General features: G+C 39.5%; 1 protein-coding gene across 3 annotated transcripts in view; it reads left to right on the top strand.

Annotated features, from left to right (window-relative positions):
• Positions 1–20,000, top strand: part of GTDC1 (glycosyltransferase like domain containing 1) — a 180,178-nt gene that overhangs the window by 122,955 nt on the left and 37,223 nt on the right. The gene's annotated exons all lie outside the window — the stretch shown is intronic.

Below are 20,000 nucleotides of genomic sequence, written 5' to 3'. Positions count from 1 at the left end.
GTTTTGCATTTTGTGTGGTGTGTGTGTCCTACCCACAGTGGTCCGTCAGGAAATGTCATTAAAAGAGTCATAGACACATTTAGGTTGGAAAAGCCCTCTAAGATCATCAGTCCAACCATTAACCTGAGAAGATGGGAGATACTTCAGTTCTCTTTGCACTGAAGAACTATATAACTTTGGGCAAAACTCTTCCCCTTCTTCACTTACCCTACGGCTCAAATGGGGCTAATAAGGCTTATAATTTGTATGCTTAAGTATGCAAATTGGCAAAGTAAAGCATGCTTTAAAAATGGCCAATGAACTTGGAAAGCTACTTTTCCTAATAAATCCGAAAAAGAAGAAAATTCCAGAACGTGGTCATCTAATTGCATCTTCACAAACCGTGTGGTCTAAGTGTAAATGTGACTCCAATGTCTAATCCCTTTAGAAAGTCTTTTTGCCCCAAGAAGAATGGGAGCACACTCAGCAGGCTGCAGGAGGATGGGATAGTCTGCTTGAAGCATTTCTTTGCAGCATAATTGCAGCCTCAATGAACCATGAATCCAGCCTAATTAACATAACTGGAACCACAGCAATCATGCTGCCATTCAATTTAGGTTTGGAACATTCCGCTGAAGTGCCACAGTTCTGCTGTTTATTGCTGAGATGCTGTGGAGAAGTGTCCACTTACTTTCTTGCTACTGTCTTGGTGTATTTTTATTATTTTAGGATAACTAGGGAACTTCAGAAATGGAAGGCCATTGGCTTACTGGTTGTTCCATTACAAATAATTCTGTATTGCTTCCTGTAAAAAGGTAATAAAAGCTCTTAACATACTGAAAAACTTAGAGTAAACATACAAAACTTCCAAGTTAGAGCCAGGTTCCAAATTCTAATGGATAGCTAATGGCAAATAATTCTGGGATTATTTGGAGTTAAGGACTGCGTTCCCAGAGTTCTAAAAATAGTTTCTATTACTCTTTGTAAACACTATACCTAGGAGAAACCTTTGTCATAAGAACCTGGATTTTTTTTTAACGTGTTACTCTGTAAAAAATGTGTTTTATTGTTGCTGTTGGTTGTGGTACAGTAAGAAACCACAGAAGTAGATCAGGTATCAGGTTTTGGCATCAGAGCAAAATAACCACCTATTTGGGACAGAGAAGTCAAAGGACTGCTGAAAATAGCAGTAGCTGATAAATTGGGTCTGGAGATGGAGGGACTAGGAGGCTTCCTGCATCTTCCTTGGCCATTAGATGATGGTCCTTAGTGGTGGCACCAAAGCCACTTCAAACTAATACAAAACCAGGAGTTTATTCTACGATTTATGACAGAACTGAGCCTGGTAGTTGGAGTAGAACGACCAGCAGATGAGTTGTTTGTCTTTTTTAGTGAACTGTTGTCTTGCTGATCCAGTTTTTGGCAAGTTGTACCTTAACGTTAACTGTTAACTATAATGGAGAGTACCTGATGGAGACTATACCCCCTAGTTTTTGCATTAATCTGTGATTAAGTCCCATATATAACTCAGAGTAGTCTACAGACAACACAATGTATTATTATTGAGTAAGAAAGTGAGGAAATCTGACCTTCAGTGATGGCTTTTCTTCACTCCAGCCTGTGAACAAGCCCCACTGGCTGCAGGAGGCTCTGTGAAGTTTGCTGTCATAAGTCTGGCTTTTAGGTGTTGATTAGTCATTCTCTTCTCAGAAGGCTTAATAACCATTTTAGCTGAGACTCTCCAGTTGAACATTGATTAAAGGCGGGGTCAATCAAAGGGCTGGTTGTGGTCGAGGAGCAGTTGAAGGAAGTGCAGAGAATAGCTCAAGTGGTTGGTTCCTGGAAGACCGAGTCTCTGTGATTCATCCCTTTGGAAATGAAGGAGCAGAAAGCAGTGCCAATTAAATATCACAAAGGGTTATGATAAACATTGAAACGATGGGGAGAGATGGCGGTTTTTCAGCATCTTTATTCCCTGCAGCTGGGACGTGTAAGCTCAGGAAGACGACTGAACATTGATATTTTCAGAGTTCAATAGTCACGCTTGTTATTGAATGCAGTTACTGAGAATTGACAGGAGAAACTGTTTTTGAGGGGTGTTTCCAAGTGGAGATCATATTACTAGTTTAGTGTGCAGCAAACCCAGGGCATTTGAATGGCTGTCAGATCTGGGAGAAAGAGAGAATAACTTCTCTGTGGTAAAATATTGCAAAGGAAATAATCAGTCTCCTTCAGAACCAGTATTTTTTATTGTTTGTAGGTGCAAATTCAAAAACGACTCAGATCAAATGTGTCAGAAGTAATTTGAGTGTTTGGCATTTTAAATCTAATGGCACTGTTTCCACAAAAACTCTTGCTCGTATTCCTGGCTGCTTTTAAAACATTTATATATACTTTTCTGCCTTTTATACAAATTCATGAAATAAGGTCCTTGAAGACACTGAAAAATTTAAGTTGACCGTTCTTGCTGAAATAAATTGATGAAAAAAAATGTTAAGAAAATACATCTGTAGACAAATACAGATTTGTCTTTACTCTTTGTCCTTTTTGCTGTTTGAAGATCTTTTCGAGCTCTTTGAGTGCAAAATCATGGCAAATTTTCACCTTTGATATCTATCATTGTGCTACTAGTATGAAATTGTTTTTTTAACAAGTCATTACTAGGCACTGAAGGCACTTTGTTCCTCCAGCACTGCCAAGCCCACCACTAACCCATGTCCCCAAGTGCCACATCTACACGTCTTTTAAATCTCTCCAGGGATGGGGACTCCACCACTGCTCTGGGCAGCCTGTTCCAATGCTGACCACCCTTTCAGTGGAGACATTTTCCCTCATATCCAACGTAAACCTCCCCTGGCACAACTTGAGGGCATTTCCTCTTGTCACTTGTTCCCTGGGAGCAGAGCCCGACCCCCATCTGGCTAGAGCCTCCTGTCAGGGATTTGCACAGAGCAGTAAGGTCCCCCCTGAGCCTCCTTTCGTCCAGGCTCATCCCCCCTGGGAAAGATGGACTCTCAGACATGAACTCCAAAGCTTCTGGCTCCAATCTCTGCTCCAAGCAATTTTCTGAGCACCCAAAGGAGCACAAACCCCATTAAAAAAACAACGAGGAAACAGAATTTTGATTAATTTTAAGGTGATTGCCTCTTAAGAGACTCTGAAAATGGGTTTTCAATTAACAATCTAGTTTACATAAAAGGAACATATTGATGAACATAGTCCATGACTTTTTGCTCAGTCCCATTATTCTCCTCTAATTCATATGCAGAAGCTAAGATTTCCAGTGATCTCACTGTTTACCAAAATCCAAGGGACTTAGAGGTTAATGTTTTTCTTATTTTCTGGTGAGAGTTCCATTTTCTGTTTTCTTCACAAAGGAAAATAAAGGAAAAGGAGGAATGTGCTTCCAGTAAGCACCCAAAGGTGCAGATGATTCATCAGGAATTAGCTGAATGCTCTTGTGAGAGCTGGAAATTTCCCTAGCAATGCTTTGGCATAAAATTCTTCTGAATATCTGACAGCCAGATATTTTCCTATTCATATTCAGAACTATTTTCAATGCCAGATATTGCTGATTGACAAATTTGAATTGCCTATCCTGCTGTCAGCCCTTCTCCTACAAAGTTCAGAACTGTATAGGTACAAGCAGGTTTCTGAGAATCAGAGGTGATATAGCAGCATAACGAAAGTAAAACAATGTTGTTTATGCTTATTCATGTGAATACTGGTGGGACACCTCTTAAATTAATCATACAGTGCTCCTTAAATACATCTGATCATAACCTTACCTCCAAATCAGAGCCAGTGGTATTAGAATAGCTGATTGCACTCAAACTGTGGAGAGGATTTTTTTTTTCCTCCAGAAATTAGTTCTATAAAAAAAGGGCATATTTTAAGAATTCTGACTTCAGACAAATAATCCAAAATTGATGCTTGATTGAAGCTAAAGAAACAAACACAATTTATTGCTTAGTAAGAGTACTACCCTTCTGTTTGAAGGACCTCCTAAAAATATCTTGGTAGTTAATAATGGTGACTTGAGTCAGTTGGAGGTAAATACATATTTGGTATCAGAAAAAAAAAAAGAAACTGATTTTATAACACTGAAGCTTAAAGATCACACAGTGGTGTTATATTTGATGTGCAACATCCAACTATTTATCCAAACTTCTTCTAAAAGTTTTAGCTCTATCTTATCAGTTTGTAGGTGTGTTGTACTATGACCATATATTAAATATTTATTAATTTTTTCATTAGCGTACTTTAAGCCTTCTCTTCTTGGTGAAACATTTTTTTTCCATAATGCACTAGCATGAATAATGCCTACAAAAGGCTGAAGTTAAAATTTGTGTCTTGAGTCCACTTTGCCCTAAGTGTCACAGTGGGTTGGGTTTTCTCGCAGTGAAGGACCGCAGAACATGAAAGTCCAGCTCTATACCGGGGCTGAGATTAGATCTGAATGCAAGGAAAAGCAACAAAGGTCCACAGAATATCTGGAATCTGCAAATACTTCCTGTACTTAACCTACACTTTTGTTGCGTGACTGTAAAGAACAGCAAATCTTTGTTCTTTTCCCTCTCAGTTCCCATTCAGTCAGTTCAGAGACACAGGAGAAAGGTTTTGGGGAGAAAAGCTGTTATCAGTCTTCCTACAGTTCCCATCTGATTCTGTCAACAGTGAGTACATCAAACCATGAGCTTGCAGCCACTTTTAAACACCAAAAGGTTTTGGAAAAACATATATATATATATATATATAACATATAAATTAATATGAGCATAGATTATGAATGTGATGTTCCTTTATGCCTTTAAAGTTTAGCTGATATTTGATATTTACCTGATAAGTAAGAACCAGAGCTCTGTTTTTGGATTCAAGAGTGAGTTGCATCTGCCTCAGGTGGAGCAGAGAAAGAACAAGTGTGCATCTTGCTAAGATCCAAAAATGTTCAGGCAGGGTAACTAGACTTCTAGAAAGCTGAAGAATCATTCGATATCCTGAGTTGGAAGGGACTCACAAGGATCACTGAAGTCCAGCTCCTGGTCCTGCACGGGTCAACCCCAAGTTATTCAGGTTCATCCATTTTATGAAAACCTTTTAGGACATTTCTTGGGTCTAGAATCCAGAAGGTTTTTCTAGTCAGCTTTATTTACTAAAGAGTGAAAAAAGTGTCAGAAATGCCTCTCTCATCCTGTGGACCTGCCAGGAAGGTGTTGGTTTAGCAGCCTCAGGGTGGTCCAGTGTATCTGTGCATGGATGGGATCATTGGCCATGGGCTCAGTGGTGCAAATGTATAGAGTAGAGAAGGCTATAGCTTACCCTACTTGGAGCTGGAAGTATGGAAAGACAAATAATCTGTGGCTTCTTGCAGCTCAGCTCATGGTAATTTGAATCTGAAATAAATTAATAGAGTAATCCTGTTTATGGATCATCAGCTGCAGAGGTGTTATTAAGGAACTTGTGTCCCTGTTTACTGGAACACCTGCATGTAAAACCGTGCTATAATTGTTCAGACACGCTGAATCAGACTTCTCTGTCTCAAAACAAAATAGAAAATATAAATATATGGAATGTTCCAATCATCAGACTTATTCCTTTTTTCCTCTCAACAAGGTTGCTCTTCTGGCAAACCCTCGTGAAAGCAATCCACTCTTTTCAGTTAAAAGCCATTCATATGGGGACAAACTACTGTTCTTCCATCTATATCTGTATTCATCCATTTAAACTCTAAAGCTTTCCAGCTTACTTCTTGGATTTATAGCCAGCTGGCTGCTGTGTGTAACATGAACATATTCTGACTGTGCATGAGATGTTTTTCCCTCGTTTAACCCATAATTGTCATGTTCACTCTAGGGCACAGCTCACTTGTGTGAGTTCCCAAAGTCATGACTTGCCACCTCCTCACCTCCCCTCGCCTCTGACAATCTACTAACATTAAGACAAAAATAAAACTCAACCCCAAAACTACCACCCAAAACTTGCTCCTTGGAACAGATTTGGATAAAATGGTGGGGGCCATAGCTGAGCCAGCTCCTGTGGGATCAGTGCCCACTTTTTGGCATTTACAATAAACTTTGGAATGACTTTTTAACTCAAATGCTTTAATAGCAAGTGAGGAGGGGGTGACAAGGAAGGGAAGGACGTATGCACTCTTTTTTTTTTCTTATGAATGCTTGATTGCTGATTTTTCCAGAGGTAGTCCGATAAGTGATACCTGTTTATTAGCAGCTTTCTGCAGTCCTAGAAATCAAAGTCAAAAAAATTCAGTGGAAGTGCAATTCTGAAATATCTGCCCTTACTGAAGTTGCTGAATCATCAATGAGAAGCTTCCATTCAAAGAAAGCATGAATATTAAAATTAGTTAGGCATAGTTTGGCGTTGTAAGAAATACAATATGTTATTATTTTTTCTTTATGCAAAACCAGTGGGTGCTAAGAGAGGCAATGGAACCATTAATTAATAGTAGTAGTCCTGGGTAATGTCATAATAAGCAATAGAACATATTAAAGCACATTTATTCTTGCCAGCTATCAGGAGGAACTTTTAGATATTTGAAAGGCCCATTAGGTTTGTTTACATTCTGAGTGGAAGCTGGTATGCTTTGGCAGGGGCTGAGCCACACTTTAGTACTTGACTCCAATGGTATTGAATTTCCCAGTCAGTAATATATTGTCACCACTTCAGGGCAACCTGGCTCTCCAGGACAGCGGGTACAACCCAAATCAGTGCACTTCCCAGAGCTGGGGTGTCTTTGCTGTCTTTGCTGTCGTAAAAATGAAAATAACTGAAATTATGTATAACAGAAGCAGTTTTCCACAATGGAAAAGGTGGTCGAGGAATGAAACCCGTGCCTCCAGGTATATTAACCTAACAAAAAACCAAAAATGTGCTGGGCTTTAAATTGCACTGGCAATCTGGAAAGGATTTTCTGACTGGAGTTATGTTAAGTGTTAATAGTGAAACCTGGGTGCTTTTTCCTTTGATCTCTCCTCGAGCTCGTATAGAATAATAGGATCAAAATAAAATGCCATTTATGTGAACACCTTGTTCTTTTGATCTTGGCACCAAAAATTCTGTCTGCAGCTACAACTTAGCAAACAGTGCATCTGCTCCTTTTGGTTGGACCTTCTACTTTATCATAACTTTTAATAAGTGGTGTCACAGCCAATTTTTCGAGGCAGTTCATGAACTTAGTCGTCATTTTCGCCCTAAGAATCTTTAACTACATTTTCAGAAGAGCTGAATATAAGGTAGGCAGGACTTGTAAACTGGTGGCTTCTGATTGGTTCTGTATAAGCATGTTGAATATATGATTTAAACATCTGTATGCTGTGATGTTTCAAAATATAACATCAGTTGTTCTTTGAGCACTTGGGCAAAACTGTTGAATTAGTGTACACTGAATAAGAGAAGTGTTCAGGGGAGAAGAACAGTTGGGGTACTTGTGGTTATCATTGGTGCTAAGTTTTGGATCCCTGCCTTTTCCATAGGGAAGGTGATGCACCCTGTGATGTCTGGGTGGTAGCCAAGCCTTTCTCTTCATCGCCCACCTCTGCAGGAAAGACCACAGAAGTGTTACAGCTGGTTGTTATAGATCCCTTTGCTTTTATGTAGAAGTGAGAGAGTCCTTGAATGAACATGAGTATCCTTCAGCTTTTTATTCCCCAGGCTTGATGGTCAGGAGTGTTCCTTTGGAAGTCATTACTGCGAGCACTTGGAGAAAAGCTGCTTCTTCATGTTCTTTCAAATCTCTTACTAAGAGTCTTCTCCTCCAAAGGCTTTGACTCCACGGAAGCAGCTGAACTGTATTTATTATGATGATTGATTGTGTCTTGTTATGATCCCTGCTTCAGTTGTTGTAACCTCCAAGAATAGAAGAGATGGGCACAAAGCACTGTGCCAAATGAAAGCAAACAAACCCAAGTCCTGCAGCTCACCAGTGACACAATCACTGCTGTCCAGGAAGAGGGATTAGTGGGTGAAGAAACACTAGCTAGGAGAGATCCAGTGGCCAGGCAGAGTCTTGGGTGTCAAATGTCTCTCTCAAGCTCTGCATCCCACTGTAATTTATATTTAGCCATTAAGCTGGTGTGGTAGGAACAGTCAGCTCGTTGTGCGCCGCATGCAGGGAGCACCGCTGGGTAAGTGCTGGGTAAGTGTTCAGGCTCTTGCTGAAATGGCTGCACTTGAGGTTGTGGCACATGAGCTGTCCTCCAGCAAGTTTTCTTGCAGACTTAGTTGAATCTCTGCACTCTGTCACGAGTCAGGAGTATTCCAGAGAGCCATAACCGTGGCTATAACCTATAACCCTCTCCTTATTAAGTAAGTACAGTGTATTCATTATGTGCAATAAAGATACCGAGCTGGTCTGAGCACCAGAAGCAGTGTGGATGTATTTGTGCAGCACTGCACTAGGATTGATGCATCCTGCTGGGATCAGGTCTCCATGCTAATGCAGCCACTCTGCCTCCAGTCCTTCCCTAAGTAGTACAGAACTGCTGTAAGAAAGTTTGCTGCTGTAGTTGTCTAAAAGGCAGTATCGGCCCAACTCTTTAATTTTAGCAGGTTATCCTGTTCATCTTCCACCAGTTCTCACTTCCTATCCCAAAATTCAGACCTGCTTTTTGCATCAACTAAAGAAAGGTTGTGGGACTCTTTGGACAAGGAGTTAAAGTGAAAGAGCTGCAAAGATTGGTAGTTTTCCTCCTTACAATAGGAATGTGATTGCCCTAGTTCTGTGGTTAGCATGAAACAAGTCAGCTCTGTCATGAAGTCAGTGGGGTACAAGTTAATACAAGGTAGTAAAGGAATAAAACAGCAAAGTCCACAGTCTTTTATGACAAAACCAGTATGATCCTGTTGCAACATAAGGCCCCGCTGTGAATGGTTATTTTCTGATGCTTGGATAAGTGCAATTTACATATATACAAAGTGTATGAATAAAGTTATAAAAGTATACTTGGTATTTTACTTTTTTTTTTCCTTGAAAGTAATTTGCTATTGTTCAAAACTTTCAGCTTTCACTGGTTTTGTTTCCAAAAACCCCAAAAGGAAAAGAAAATAACAAAAGTCCGTAAAGGCAAAAGGGATATGTTCTCATTTCAGTTCACAGAATTTCCTGCCTTTAAACAATACAAATATATGCCCTTAGGTTTCTAACGTGCTGGAAGGATACTGAATCCATGAAACAGATCAAATTAAAAGCAAGTCCACTACAGCAGCAGCGAGTTGTACCAGCATGGCCAATAGATCTCAACAAGAATTTCTTGAGGGGGTTTTAACCATGTTGCCAAGCCTTACAAAATCCTGAACTGCCAGCTCCATGAATGAATAAATGCTCAAAACCAGCAAGCAAGTCCTGGGCTGAATTGGGCACAAGTAAAATCTCATGCTTAATTAATTGTTCCCTATTCATTACAGACCCTATTCAAAGCAATTATTTAATATAATTCTGAGATGTATCCACAAACAGAGCAGAATGAACACTGGCCTTGTTAAACCTTTTGAAGTATATTGCTTCTCCTAATCACAGATATGTGTTCCAGAGGCTGAATGTGTGATCCCAGCATGTGGAGTGAAAGGCATGAGGAGCACGGGGGCAACTGGTGATAATTATCACCAGAAGATGCTCCAAGGGCTGGAGCCCCTCTGCTTTGGAGACAGGCTGGGAGAGCTGGGGATGTTCACCTGGAGAAGAGAAGGCTCCAGAGAGACCTGAGAGCCCCTTCCAGTGCCTTAAGGGGCTCCAGGATAGCTGGAGAGGGACTTTGGACAAGGGATGGAGGGACAGGACATAGGGAATGGCTTCCCACTGCCAGAGGGCAGGGTTAGATGGGATATTAGAAAGAAATTCTTTGCTGTGAGAGTGGTGAGGCCCTGGCACAGGTTGCCCAGAGAAGCTGTGGCTGCCCCTGGATCCCTGGAAGTGTCCAAGGCCAGTTTGGACAGGGCTTGGAACAACACGGGATAGCGGGAGGTGTCCCTGCCCATGGCAGGGGATTTGGAACCAGGTCAGCTCAGGTCCAACCCAAACCATGGCCATGTCCTGCTCAAGCTGCTCACAAACTAGTGTCTCTTTACGGAGTAGGCACCATCCTTGCTGTTGTCCATCGTGCAGATCTGTCACCAGACTGGTAACTCAGTTTGTAAGGGTAGCAGTGCTGTTCGTATCGATGCTCTTTTTTCCTTTTTCTAACACAAAACTGCATCTCTCTCTTTTTATTTTGCTGACTTTAATATCATAGGTAGCTCAGTGATGGGCCACAAGTGTTTTACAGAATTCAGAGGTACAGGCTCCCCAGGGATTCTTCTGGCACCCAGATGCTGAAAGGCAGATGATCAGAGATCTTACATCAGCATCACTGTCAAACTGATTTATACCAGAAAAAGGGTGTCCAAGGTTTTTGAGGGTGTTTTTCTCCTGTAATGACATGGCTGTTAGTAGTATTAATATTTTTAGAGCTTTTTGACAAAAACTTAATCTTTTAGTAGGCAGAGTTACTGCCATTCTAGTTCTAGAGGTGGAAAGAGACTTCTGAAGTTTGAACAATGAATGAGACCCTGGCAGAAGTGGGATTAAAATTTGGAATTTCCTCTAGGCCATACTGCCTAGTAGACATACAAATTTAAACTTTGGTTTTACTGCAAAAACAAGGTGCAAATTAATCTAATGACACATTTTGAAATGGAGGTCAAAATGTCCACATTATGTGATCCTGAGGACCAGTTGACTGAACCATCCAATTTGAATGCCCTGTGGCTGCAGTAGCTCCACAATAGCCCAAAAATTAGTGTGTCTTACTATTTGAATGTTGTATTACTGACAAAGTGTGTTTTAAATTTTTCTGTGCATACGATTGTTATTTTTAATTAATTTGCCTAGCTTTTCAGATAAAACTTTCTTCAGTTAAACCTCCAAATGAAAACAGGCTTCGTTGCTTATTTATTGGGGTACCTGAGAAAACATTAAATAATTCAGGTGAAAAATGTGCTTTCCAGAGAAACACACAGAAGTTTGCATTTGCGCAGGCGAGCAAATTATCAAAACCAGATGTAAGCAAGTGGAACATTTTACATAAATTTATTAAAATCATTATTTACCTGTAAGTTATAAGAAGGGCTTAGTTGCACTACTTTGTTGCCAATATGTACTGCCAATAATCTGCCAGAAAGCAGCTTGCTGGCAAAATCCCTGAAATGGTTGGGATATGATTGCACAGAACGTTACAACCCCCAGTCAAATGAAAACCTACTATAAACGAACTCTTTGATGGTGGATTCGCTGGAATATGGTATTGATATATGGTGTACAGTTTATATGGATTATGTATACTGCACAAGAAATATGGATATCTATTAAGGGTAACTTGATATGTAATCGGTCAGGACAGTTATTGTTCTCAGTGTTTGCGAGGAATAAGATCACACAGTGACTGCTCAGTTTTAAAATACAGATTATTCCCGTGCAGCCCAAAGCACTGCCATGCCATTTCTTCAATTAATACAGAAAGGCTATTGAAAATGTAAAATATCTGACATCTATACGGAGTTATTTTAAAGGCAGCTTTACTTCTAGGAACAATTTATACATTACATAAACTTATATTTTTCATCCAAGTATCATTTCGAGAATAGCAAGCTTAAATATTGGAGGCCATGGGGAAACATAATATTACGATAATGTTCTTTGGTGCGGTTTGGAAGGTTTTAGGAAACATTTGGAAGTATTTTTCTCATAAAGTCACTTAACTATTGAAGTGTTATGATAGCACTCCCTTCTGCATTGCGTATGTTGCAAAGCAGCCTGTTTAAAGGGGACATCCATCCTATATATCCTGATTAGAAGTAGTTCCACAAAACAGGAAATTATATGTTACAGGATCCTGGTATTAGTTTAATTAAAAAAAAAAAAAAAAGATGATCGGTTTTCAAACACTCGTTTCCAGTTGTGTTTAGCAAGAGGAGATTCTGCATCGTGTGTAGCTCTGTGTGAAATTTGCATTTTCTAAATAAACACTCGAGAGCTGAGTTGGGTTTTTTTTCTGTTTCAGGAAGCACTAATGAACATGACCAATCCTTTAGAATCCTAAAGAACCTTAAAAACCTTGCAATTCTCAGAAGCCTAACTTTTTTCCCCATAGTGTAATTCATTCTTTTGAACTTCTGCAGAAGCAGAACTTAAGTCAACAATTTCTGAATTTCTGGCAGTTGTTATCAAGAGGACTCTTAGGGCTCCCAGAGTTACTTTATGGTGTTGGTGCAGCAGATCTACGCAGTCAGTGTCTAATTATAGAGAAAATTACTTTTTTTCTGAACTGTCAATTAATCTGTTTTCATATCTTGCACAAAATAATGCATAAGTTATTTTCACCTGCGTTATAAAATATGTATTGTAGTTCATTACCATCTTTCTGAGGAGTTTTTAAATTATCACCATTTCATTTGTGGAGAATGATGGTCTTAGAAATTATAACTGCACAGATTCATATATTTAGTGTTAAAGGATCTCAGGGAATTGAAGATGTGAACTCAGAAATAATATATTTAGGGTCAAACTCAGTCTCACTTGATGTCAAAGACATGTCTTTGACATCTGTGGGTCAAAGGATCTCCCTTCTGGAATTAAAATGCAGGGTGATCACTCTCTGATTATTTTTTTTTTCTGACCTAAAGTGCTTAAGATATTGTTGAAGTCATTTGTCAGGAGCAAATGGGTAACAAAATAGACTAATCCCACAAATACTGAGTTAGGCTAGACATGCTTTTGGCTGAAATTTTGTCCAACAAGAGCAGCAGCACAGAGGACTGAATGCCAGGGAAACTTAGACTTCCAGGGATAGTTTCACCTGCCTTTGTTCCTGTTTTGCATAATTTTACTGCAGCCTTGTGTTTTGGAAGGTAGTATACCTTTCCATGGATTTTAGGGAATAATTTCTGACACACTGGCACAGGTTGCCCAGAGAAGCTGTGGCTGCCCTATTCCTGAGAGTGTTCAAAGCCAGGTTGGATGGGGCTTGGAGCCACCTGGGATAGTGGAAGGTGTCCCTGCCCATGGCAGGGGGTTTGAAACTGGGTGGTCTTTTAATCCTTCCAACCCATCCTGTGAATAAGAGTTGAAGAACACTCTTTTTAAAGTCCTGGTCATCTGGGGTGTGGGTTTTAAGTGCACCTGGAACAGTGATCTTAATTTAGGAATTCAAATGTAATATTTAAGGGAAGGTTAAGAAATCAGTTTGACCATCTTCCTGAGATTGAGCTACAGGTGTGGCATCTTAGAGAATAAACAAATAGAAGCGTTGTTGAATGAGAGTGAAACTAGATTGGAAAGAAAAGTGTAAATGTTAATTAAAAGTGGAAATTTTTGACAGTGTCAGATACGAATTCTGGATATTGAGGGATTTCACTCAGAAATTATTTGGAAAAATAGGTGGAAGTTATTGTTTGAGGAAAGTGAGAATTAACCTGTTTCTCTTCTACTGTGTTTGCTGTTGGCATCTCTCCTACCTGTCTCATCTTCCTTCTCCACTCTCATGGACCAAGTTGGGTCAAAGCCAACAGCCCGTGGCTGATCTGGATCCAGCCTGTCTTCTACAGGAGCATCTCTGGATCCTGCCTGCTATTCAGACACACCACTGAAGTGACAGGATTGTTGCATTCAGCTAATTTCTTGCTGAAACAACATTATTTTGGCTGATTTATCAGAAGTGAGTCAGACCTTGTGATCCCTCCCCTGGTTTATCCATTGTATAGGTTACGTACCAGTTCTTCTCTCTGGCCAGGATGTCCTGGTCAGCTTTAGTTCTCTCCCGTGTTGTTGTTCACCTCATAGTCCATGCTGGCAGCAACACCTCTCACATATTTAATGCCTGCATATTAAATCTCCATTCTTGGCCTTTGGTGAGAGTTAAAATTTGACTGGATGAGGCTCTGAGCAACCTGGTCCAGCTGGATGGGCTTTGAGCACGAGGTTGGACCGGAGACCTTTCAGCCTCGGTGGGTCCCCGAGTTTCTCCTCTGTCATAGCAAAGAGAAGATAATGATCACATCTCAAATAATATTTCATATTTCTACATCCTGCAGTTTGCAAGCAGGGAAATCAGTGTAAACTGTACTTATTCTACCTAGGAAAAGATATATTCTGCTGCGGGAGGGCAAGCTGAGCCGCAGACCTTGGATTTTCTTTTGCCATGCCCTTCCCAGTGCTTAATCTTGGCTCTGTTCAGTTTTCTTTCTGTTCTTCCTCTTTGCTCCTAATCCTTGTCCATGCTTATAAGCCCCTAATATTTATATGGCATTATCTGTGTTAGAGATTACTGCTGACAAGTAATCTCTTCCCTCTTCTGAATGAAGAATTACAGCCATTGCTGAAGATCAGAAAGTGAAATTAGATCCCCGAAAGTATGTGACAACTTCAATAAACCCTAATATCAAATTCCCTGAATATTGGGGAATCTTCTTTTGAGCTTTTTGGTTTGAACTGTAGTACAGCTTCAAGACACCTGACCACACTTAGGAACACTTTTTTTGCTGTAGAGCAAAATGTGACAGTAGTTCTAGAGAAAAAAAGTGAAAAAAAGACTTGCTGAACTGTGACTCTACTCCCAGTTTTGAATTTTTTGCAGTCTTTTGAGAAGTAGGTAAATATAAATGCATCAGTTTTATTGTTATCAGCTGATTCAAAATATTAAATATTTTTATATATAAATATGAAAAGTAAGTATATACTAATGGAGTTGCTGTCTGTTCCAGCTTAGCCTCCAAAGATCTACTTTAATGATCTTTTTTTTTTATTTCTTAGAATAGAGTGGACAAAATTCTGAGTTTTGAAAAAACTTATATTTTTACAGTGTTTGACCAGTAATATGTGTTCATGGTTGTATAGTTTTGCATATACCTGTAGTAATTTCAGGAACAAATTCAGTCTGGGAACAGGATAAATTCAAGGAAGCAGAAAGAAAGAAAGTGCAAAAGTGAAATTTTTTACTTATTGTCAACGACAGTCGATCACAACCATTATAAGCCAAAGGGACTCCATGTACTAGAGTCACAGTGGCTCTCCATGAACCTCTGTAGTGATTTAGGTCACAAAAATTCTGCTAAATATATCAGCAGTTAGCAAAGAGACATTTGTGATCGTGATTGAAGAAAAACAAAGGGAATTCTCAGTCAGTGAAATTGTAAGTTTTGCCGTGATGGTGCATGAGTGGTGGAGGAAACACAGCAGCTCTGAAATGTCTGTGCTCCAGCTCTAAGGCCTGGGGAGGGTTTCTAATGTATCTGATTATGACTGTCTTATTTTATGTTTGAACCTTTTAATGGCAATATCATAAATAAACAAAAAATCCACTACACTTTCTGAACTATAACATTGCTTTCAAATGTAACTACATTTACAGAAAGGCCAATTTTTATCAGTAGGAAGAATAGGAAGAAATTCTTCCCTGTAAGGGTGGTGAAGGACTGAAATAAGTTACCCAGAGAAGCTGTGGCTGCCCCATCCCTGGAAGTGTCCAAGGCCAGGTTGGACAGGGCTTGGAGCAACCTGGGATAGTGGAAAGTGCCCCTGACCATGACAGGGGGTAGAACTAGTTGATATTTAAGGTCCCTTCCAACCCAAACCATTCCACGAATCTCTGATCTTATTTTATTATTTTTAAACTTTTTAATGGCAATATAATAAATAAGTAAATAATAAAATCCATTGCACTTTCAGAACTATAACTTTGCTTCCGAATGTGACTGTGTTTTCAGAATGGCAAATTTTTATTAATGCAAATTATTAATTTTTTTTTAATATTATATGCATTCTTAAAATTTGTAGAGAACAGTTGTATAATCTGGTCTAACCTAAACCAGAACTCCAATTTGTCTTTCTAATGTGGTCTCTATTCATTGAGCAGTGACATCATGGCCCTTCCATCCTTTTTTTGTTGTTGTTGTTAACAAAACGGTGTCACAAAGTGACTCTTGGTGCCATGGAAAAGAAACCAATCCCCATAAATAATTTTTCATTAAGGCAAATAAAGTTCTGTATGTAAACACATACAAAGGAACATGGCAACATATTACAAAAGAGCTGGGAAAAACGCACATCTGCTTCAAGGAAAAGCACATGGATTTCCTCAGAGCAGGGTTTCATGGCATAAATGAAAAAAAAAATACATAATAAATAGATTATGAGTTTAAAAAATGTCTGTTACTCAAAGTAGCAAGTACTTAGATTGAAACTCAAACTTTTAGGGTATTGAATTTTTATGAACTTAGTTTAATTTTTAGCCTGTCTTTTAAACTAAACATCTAGACTCAATATGCAAAAAGGGAAAGTTTTCAAGGCTTACTCTCTGTAGAGTCTTCATAAAGTTTTAAAATTGATTGTTCAATGTGTTAGAGACTCAAAAATCTGAATACATAAAAGAAAATTAGTTTTGAACACAAATTGTGAGACTAAAATTAGATATCTAAGTGTCTCACTGTTTGTTCTGAACTTTCAGTGTTTAAGTATATATGAGTTATGCACAAAAGTGAAACATTTTCCATGGTTTTTTTTAACTTGAAGAGACAGTACCTTGTAGAATCTATTGAAAGTGTTAATATTTGTATGCTTTGACGATAATTTTTTTTCCTGAAAGTTTCACTTGTGGAAGATTTCACTACCACAAGTTAATAATAACAATGAAATCCTTCTCCCATATTAAAAATAGAATGCTATGACATTTTTCTTATGTGACTGGTGTGTTTTGTAACTAAGGTTGAGAAAAATGGTGCATCCTTCTCAATCAGTAAATCCGACTTCTCTACTGTGGTAACTCTCTAGCTTGTTTTTTAGAATCATGGAATGGTTTGGGTTGGAAGGGACCTTAAAGATCATCTCATTCCACTACCCTGCCATGGGCAGGGACACCTTTCACTATCCCAGGTTGCTCCAAGCCCTGTCCAACCTGGCCTTGGACACTTCCAGGGGAGGGGCAGCCACAGCTTCACCACCTTCATCATAAAAAACCACGTAAAATATAAAAAATTCTTCCTTATATCTAGTCTTTTAAACCTACGTCTGCTCTTGCCCCACCTCTGCTACTCCATAACCGTCATGGTGATGTAAAAGTCCTGAAAGGTCTTGATGTTTTAAATGACTGTGATCTGGGCAGGTACTGGATGGAAGGTGTCAGAAAAGAAGAATTAATTTGAGTCTGAAAGAGGAAAAATAGAGTAGCTGGAGCAAAAATGTTCTGGAGAAAATGTAAACACAAAAAATGTGCTAACTAGACATTGTCGTTCTCCAGCCTGCTTTTGGGAAATACACATGAACAGGTTTAGAAGATTTCATGTTGTTATTAGTTTATTTTCAGGTCATTTATTTAAGTGTCATAAAGAACATTAGCTAGTGGTTAGGGACTCCAGTATCCATTATATCATTCCAATCATGTGGACAAGTTTATACCACACATGATTTACAACGCTCTTTCCGCCGTTGAAATTGTTCTATTCAGGTACAAGGTTTTATATGGGGTTGTATTTAGGAAAATCCAAGTGGCTGAGCACAGAGACGTGTTCCAATCAAAGTCCAAAAATTAATGCCTTTACACGAACACCGTGGGTTGCAGCGAGAGCTGTTTATGGCTCTCTGCCTACATCCTTTATCATGTCTCCACTGTTGTTAGTAAAATATACAGAACTACTTTATGCCAAAACAATGGAAGTTAATGCAGATAACTTGTTCCAAAGTTAACCATCAAATAAATCTCTTCTTTTTTTTTTTTTTTTTCAAACTGTTAAGTGAAATGGTGTTCTAAAACTTTTAAAAATTGTCAAGATGATGAATACTGTGTGTGTAATACAAGTAAATACCATGGAATTGATTGCACACACATGTCTTAAATAAAAGATATTAAAGAGTTTATTCCAGAGAGAAATCGGTGGAGTTTTATCTAATATTATTGGGAATTCTTCAATGACGGATCAGATTTATAAGGGTTGAAAACTAAGAAGGAAACCTCTTTGGAAACAGAAATGGTGCATTGAGTGGATGATTGGCTGGGAGATTAAAGACAGGCAGGGGGATACAGCCTCCCTAGGTAGCCTGACCTCTCACACCTCAAGCAGTTCTTCATAACGGCAATGATCTTTCAAAATCTGTTAGTTAAATTTAGTTTGGTAAATCAGTGCTTTCAGTGCAGTCACAGACTTGCACATTTAGGGCAAATCCCTGTTTCTCCTTCAGCTTTTCCCGAGCATAAATATATAAAAGTATATCCTGATGGGTCTCTGCTTGTACTTCAGAGGAACCACCACCAGCCAGTTTTAGGTCTGTTACCAAAGGCTGAGAGAATTGGGATTTTTCATCCTGGGGGAGAGGAGGCTTCAGGGAGATCTTAGAGCCCCTTCCAGTGCCTTAAGGGGCTCCAAGAGAGCTGGAGAGAGACTTGGACAAGGGCCTGGAGTGACAGGACAAGAGGGAATGGCTTCCCACTGCCAGAGGGCAGGGTTAGATTGGATATTAGGAAGAAATTCCTGGCTATGAGGGTGGTGAGACCCTGGCACAGGTTACCCAGAGCAGCTGAGACTGCCCCATCCCTGGAAGTGTTCAAGGACAGGTTGGACAGGACTTGGATCAACCTGGGATAGTGGAAGACATCCCTGCCCATGGCAGGGGGTTGGAAGTAAAGGAACTCCAAAGTCCCTTTCAACTCAAACCATTTAATGAGTCTATGTTTGGAATTCAGCCATATCAAATTTATACTGCTAAACTCAGAGGATCTGAGGGTGGCTAAGTCACTGAGGTGGGAATGGGTTAACTCGGGCATGTTTGTAACACAGGTAGTGGATTTGGATGAGTGTGATTGAACTTTTTGTGGTTGTGTCTCCAGACCAGCTCCAATAAGGGATAATGAGCTGTATAAAAAAGGTGCATCTCACAGGTGATTTAGTCAGTGGCTTGAAAATGCAACTTGTAGATAAATATGAAAATAATATGCCAAGGAACAGCAAGCCAAATCTAAGAATACACATTACATGGAATAGTTACACAGTGCACTGACTTGGGAAAGGGGATTTAGGGGTTTGAAGAAAAATCCTCAAAGCAATTAGTCAAGAGTACAACTGCAGTAAAACTCACGTAGTGTGTGTATGTTTGTATTTTGGTAGTGATTTTGAAGAAAAAGGGTCTGTTTGCATTTAAAGGTGCTTCATTGCAAGGTGAGGTGATGATTCTGGTGTTCAGGAATATTTGTTTTGACAGAGAGGGAAGGGAGTGGTTTGTTCTCAGCCCAGAGATGAGCTGTGATGGAGTAAAACTCCAAAGAACTGTGGAAGAGGTTGATAAAGTGGAGCAAGCGTTGGCTTTAGTAAACAGTTTAATGAACAGGCTATAGTCTGTAAACATTTGGAAATTAAAAGGAAACGGAAAATTTAAATGTCTCTACTTATCTGGGGGAACCATAATCACACTGAAAGGCATGTAAGTAAATAATATGTGGGTAAATTAACTGGAGGTACAGGCAGGCATTTAGACTGAGGAGCCCACAGTGGCCATGCTTGGGAGTTCTATCCATGTTAATTTAGAAGAGTCATGGTTGGATGAAGGAGCTTCACTCAAATGTTTCCTGGGGAAGGACCGTAATTCATTACTACTTTAATTCAAATAGTAAAACTGGATCTGCATAAAATGCTACGTTTCATATATTACAAAAAGTTACTTCAGTGGCCTCTATATAACTGTGCAAATGCATCCTGCTGTTGGGAAGGGTTTTCTGCAGCATGGTCATCAGATGGAAGAGCCAGTGGTGTCTGATCCTGTCTGTGGCCCCTCGGGAAAGGCATGAGTAGCTCTGCCTCAGTTTCCTCATCTTGATGTTCATTACTCACACCCGTGAAAAACAACGGTTATTGCTATCCTACCAATGGATGTAGAACTCAGTCCTCTCCTAGAGGTGGGGTTTTCTTTCTAATTTGTGATTAATTGTTTTCAGTTGGTCGTTATAGAAATCAGGTGAGGACAGATGGCTAAGAAGACCCACTTCCATCTC

Source organism: Pipra filicauda, unplaced genomic scaffold (assembly GCF_003945595.2).
Source record: "Pipra filicauda isolate LSUMZ 115617 unplaced genomic scaffold, ASM394559v2 scaffold47_size6085603_pilon, whole genome shotgun sequence".
NCBI classification, from domain to species: Eukaryota; Metazoa; Chordata; class Aves; order Passeriformes; family Pipridae; genus Pipra; species Pipra filicauda.
Note: the sequence above shows the minus strand (reverse complement) of the source record. Positions and strands in the feature narration are given on the sequence as shown.